We start from the raw sequence: 6,212 nt of genomic DNA on the forward strand, positions 1-6,212 counted from the left end.
CTCACTAGTAGAAGATGATTACAATCATGAGAAAATTATGCTATTGGCTTGGAATGAATAAGGTAGTCGCATAGTATGTTGTTAGATGCATCAAATGTCAGCAAGTTAAGGTTGAGCATAGGCACTCGACATAGTTGTTCCAGCCTATACTAATTCTAGAAAAGAAGTGTGAAATCATAACCATGGACTTCATCATAGGGTTGTTGAAGATAATAAGACGAAATGATAACATAATTATAGTAGTGGATACGCTAAGCAAGGTTTCATATTTCATCTTAGTAAAGTCCACTCACAAGGTAATTGATATTGTTGAGATCCTCATGAAACAGATGATCTTCGATCGAGATAATAAGTTCACTTCCATATTTTGGAGAGCATTGTTTGAAGGGATTCAAATTCAATTAGTGTTTGACATTGCATATCATCCTTATATAGACGAGCAAACAAAAAGGATAGATCACATCGTAGAAGATATGCTTTGCATGTTATGATGGGTAATGCTATGAAATGGGAGGATTTTCTGTCATTAGTGGATTTTACATACAATAATGGATATCAAGAGTCACTGAAAATTAGTCTGTTTGAGGCACTCTGTGACCAAAAGTGCCAAATTATGATTAGTTGGGATCATCCAGTGGAACGGATCACACTTGGACCAAACATGTTGAAATAAATTGGACATGAAATCATACATATCAAGCACAGGTTGAAGGTAACACACGATCGCCAAAAAAACTATGCAGATAAACATACAACCCAAAGGAAATTGAAAGTGAGGGATCATGTGTACCTTTGAGTTAATCCAAAGGAAAGTTCCTTGGGGATGGGACATTGTGCTAAATTGACACCTCAATAATTTGGACTATTCAAGATCCTACAAAGAGATGGACCAATGGCGTACAAGTTTCTCTTATCTCCTACTATTAAAGCACATAATATGTTTCATGTATCTTTACTTAAGAAATATGTTCATGATTATAATCACATCATTGATTGGACTATGATTTAGGTGGAACCAAAATAAAAATTCTAGCCCAAGTCTCAATGCGTACTAGACAGGAAGGAGACATCTCTAGAACCAAACCATCATGTAGACCATGTTGAAGGAAATGTAACTAGGCTAGGTCTTCATAAATGTAATTTTTATATTTGTACTTATTCAAGAAAAGAGAAATTATTTTGATATTATTTGTCAATGAGTTTATTTCTCATTGAAAATAGGTCAAGCACATTTTGAAGTGCTTCTAGAGAGTCAAAGTCAAAATGTAATTATGATGAGACCCTTTGAGGGCATGTTACATCGTGTATGTCAATGTACAAGGTCATGGGAACATCTCCAAGCAAATTCAAATCCTCTCCTAGCCTCAACAAAGTCTCCAAGTAGCAAATTGATAAATAAAAGATGAATTATCAAGTCGGCCTAATGCACAGTCAAGTCGACCTAAAAGAGGAGCAACAAACCTCTATTTATAAAGGTTGTCCACTCCTCATACAACAAATCATCAAGCTCTGAAATTAGCGAATAAGGATAAACGAATAAAAGTGGAGAGAAGACAAGTTTGGGGAGCCTCTAGTGCGGCAAAGGAGAAGAAGTTAAAGCTGCAGTCAAAGGGACTGTTCCTAAGGTGAAAACCAGTCACACGTGTGAGGAACAGAGCCATCTCTGCAGTCACAACAACAGTAATATAATAGCCTCACATATATCATTGTTTGGGCTTCAAACTAGGCTTACTAGGCCTCCTATCCAAGCATAGAGAGAAGGATCTCAAGCGAAATTAGAAGAAGCCCTATATCTATAGCAAGTACCCTCACATGTGCGAAGATTAGGGTTGTAGTGTTGTCACACTTAGCCTACTATCTATAACAAAAGGAATTTGGATGATCTAGAGAAAGAATGGATATCCTTAGGTGAAGGATATCACTAAGTAAAGGGTATCTATCTTAGAAGATCTAATTGTTATAGAAGGAAGAACGAAGTTCCGAAAGAAGGTCAAAGTGCTGGAAGACAAAGGTCCATATGCCAGAAGTGCAGAAAGAGGAAGGATTTGACTTGTGCTTTGGGGATATCCTAGTCAAGGGTCTAGGGTTTGGTAGTTGTTTAAATAATAAGCTTCAATAAGAGAAAAATTACCAAGGGTTTTCTTCTCAAGAGTGGAGAGGTTTTGTCCCTGGTAGAGAGCCAAACTTTGTGTTCTTGTTATTTTGATTTGGTAGCATTTTGATGAAGTACACACATATGCACTAATAAGAAGAATAAGAAGCATAAGTTAACAAGAACAGTAAAAAGACTCCACAAATTGTTATCAAGTAATGAAGAATCACTTTACACTACTTTGCCCTAGATTCTTCAACATGGTATTAGAGGGTAGGTGACACATCAAGGATAGGGCAACTCAAGAACACTCATCAAGGGGAAGCATCTACAAGGTTGAAGCATCAAGCCTAGAAGTCTCAATCACCTCAAGGACAAGAAGGGTCTACGATCCACTACATCTCAAAATCTATCAAGTAAGTACATGTCCCCTTCTGAATATACATCAATGTATGTTTACAAGGAAAGCAATAAATTGGTAGGTACCAATAACTTTCTTGCATGGAAAAATAGGACTAATCTGCTACTCAAGGAGAATGAACTCCTAGAGCATGTCAAAGGGAATATCACTATCCCTGATAAGGAGCATACTTAAGCCTTAGCCAAGTACAATAAGGATGAGACAAGATCTCAAAGGATTATGATAGAATAAATCAAAGACTCTCTCATTCCTTATGTCTCTAAGTTTGAGACATCCAAAGAAATTTATGATAAGATGGTAGAGCTATTCTTGGTATCCAAAATTGGAGAAGTAATATCTCTGATAAATGAATTGTACAAGATGAGCATAACAAAGGAAGGAATAACTCCCTACTTCATGAAAATTTCTAGAATGAGAGATCAACTTCAAGAGCTTGAGGAAGCCATGCCTGACAGAGAAATGACAACTGTTGTACTCAATGTTCTACCTGAGGAGTGGGGAAACTTCACATCAAGCATATATGCCAATAAGGAAGCAACCACTCTTAGTGAAATGTGGTCTCTATGCAGAACAAAGGAAACCATACTTAAGGCAAAAGAAGATGTGGGATCAAAGGAGCAAGCATTTGCTACCATGACCAAAAGAAAGGGTAAATTTGGCAAGTTTGGTCCATGGAGAACAAACAACAAAGACATGTCCAAGATCCAATGTTTTGGATGCCAAGAATATGAACACTTCAAAAGGAATTGTCCTAAGCTTAAGGAGGACAACAATAACAAAAGAAAGAGGGAATAAGCTCACATAACTCAAGAGATGAAAGAAGGAAAGAAGCAAAAGAAGGAAGATCATCTGGATCTCTACTATGACTAGGTCAAACTCTTGACTTCTAGACTTCTTTCAAAGTTTTGAGTAGAATAGGAGCATGTAGGAATAAATTAAATTGCATGGCTAGAAACACCCTCTAGAATCTAGCAGCATGATGTACATAGAGTTCTAGACACTCATGTAGATGTAGAATTTATGATAAGAACAAAAATGCATAAGTAGAAATATCTTCTAAAATATAGGAGCATGGCAGATATAGCTCAAGATATTCATGTAGAAGAAGCATGCCTAGCATAGGGCCTCATCCACGATGAAAGGAAAATTGGTCATGATTAATAATCTTAGAAGACCTCCATCATCAAAGGTAAAGAAACATTTGCAAGGCAAGGATCTTTATGATCCTATGATGGAATCTTCAAAAGAAGGTTCATGAACCAAGGCATATGTCTCATTGGGAATCCCATTCATGGGATTCAAGAAAAGGGATGATATGCAGGGAAGCTAAGATGAAGAAAGAAGGGCCACACCAAGGTCAATCAAATGAAGCAAGGATGATCAAAGGAGAATCAAGATGAGGTATGTATGCATCAAAGTTTAAGTCATGTTATTATTTGTATATTATTGAGTCATGGGTATAGTTCTGTAACATGATCAAGCATGAAAGAATCTCTTTCACCAAGGACATGCTCGAAGGCATGCACTACAATGCGATGAAGGTCAACAAAAGAATATGCTCACATAAGGAGCATAATATTGCTGACTAAGAAGCAAGAAGAAATGTTGAAAAATGCAGAAAGCAAGCAATGAAGGAATGCTCTCACAAAAAGAATTAGATGGTTGACCTATATATCTGAGGAGAAGCAAATGAAGAAAAGAGATCAAGCATGTGAAGAACACCATGATCACCGAGAATCACTATCTGACAAGGGCCTTTAAGATATCTCCCGAAAGAAGGCAGGACAACTCTAATAAATAAATGACCCTTAACACCTATGAAGGCCTTGGAGATATAAAAGGTGCAGATCACTATTCTACTCTACAGAGATGTCATGACAAGGAAGTCATCCAACAAAATAAAAATTAATGTTGAAGCAATATCAAGATGAAGTCATGATGGGATACTAGGTCAAAGCATGTAACCTGGCAAGTACTATGAAGCATCCATGAGAAGAGTATTCCGAAGCATGGAAAAGATGACGAAGGAGTAGCCAAGATAACAAGAAAACCTGATAGTCACTTCCCACGAAGCAATGACATGACAAACAAAGAAGGAAAGTGATTGATGGATGGTGCCCTACCTAGAAGAAGTTTGAACTAAGGCTTCATGACATCAAGAAAGAAAGGAAATAAAGCAACTGAAGGACCCACGAAGAAGAAGTTGTTGATGAAGGAAAGAGTCTCCCGTTAAGAGGGAGCTCTGACATGTCCGTAATCAAGAGGGAGTTTTTTTGGATCACCCCTGATTAAAAAGGAGTGACAATTGTGTTTACCATTTCATGGGTCACACACTAGACCATGACTAACAACTGTAAGTCTAGATTAAGACCATGAATAGAAATGTAGACTCAAGATAGACACAACATTCTTGTCTTCACTTGGGAAGCAAGAATGGTCGGATGAGGTAATCATCTAGCATCTAATACTCTTTGAGTATGTGTAGGGCATCCAAGACAAGAGCAGACAATAGGACCGATATTATTTGAGGGCTGGGAACCCAAGATAAGAATAGTCCTAGAAGGTCACACTCAATGAACACCCGGGTGCGTATGTAATTTGAGAGACAATGATGAAGGTGTCTATAAATCATTGGTCTCACCAGCATTGTATCTCATGGTCTCGTAAAGATATGGAGTTGTTAGTCAAGGCCTTGCACTATGACAATGCTGATGGATATGATGCTATAACAGATGGATTGCAAATCTAGTTTCTCTTATGTGAATTCTTCAAGATTGAAAATTGCCAAACACCTTGTAATGTTGTATGAATACCTCCCTAGTTAAGAGGGAGTGTTGAAGGAAATGTAACTAGGCTAGGTCTTCATAAATGTAATTTTGATATTTGTACTTATTCAAGAAAAGAGAAATTATTTTGATATTATTTGTCAATTATTTTCTTACTCATTGAAAATAGGTCAAGCACATTTTGAAGTGCTTCTAGAGAGTCAAAGCCAAAATGTAATTATGATGAGACCCTTTGAGGGCATGGTACATCATGTATTTCAATGTACAAGGTCATGGGGACATCTCCAAGAAAATTCAAATCCTCTCCTAGCCTTAACGAAGTCTCCAAGCAGCTGAATGATAAATAAAAGATGAATTATCAAGTTGCCTAATGGATAGTCAAGTTAGCCTAAAAGAGGAGGGACAAACCTCTATTTATAGAGGTTGTCTGCTCCTCATACAACAGATCATCCAGCTATAGAATTAGCAAAGAAGGATAGATGAATAAATGTGGAGATAAGACACGTTTGCAGAGCCTGTAGTGCAGCAAAGGAGAAGAAGTTAAAGTTGCAGTCAAAGGGACTATTCCTAAGGTGAAAACCAGTCACATGTGTGAGGAACAAAGCCATCTCTGTGGTCGCAACAACAATAATATAACAGTCTCACATATATTATTGTTTGGGTTTAAAACTAGGATTACTATGCCTCCTATCCAAGCGTAGAGAGAAGGACCTGAAGCAAAGTTAGAAGAAGCCCTATATCTACATCAAGTACCCTCACACGTGCAAAGATTATGGATATAGTGTTGTCACACTCAACCTACTACCTACATCAAAATGAACTTGGATGATCTAGAGAAAGAATGAATATCCTTAGGTGAAGGATATCATTGAGTAAAGCGCATCTCTCCTAGAAGATCTACTTGCTATAGAAG

This window comes from Pinus tabuliformis, chromosome 8, assembly GCF_031772625.1.
Source record: "Pinus tabuliformis cultivar Carrire ecotype Pingquan chromosome 8, CPIR1, whole genome shotgun sequence".
NCBI lineage: Eukaryota > Viridiplantae > Streptophyta > Pinopsida > Pinales > Pinaceae > Pinus > Pinus tabuliformis.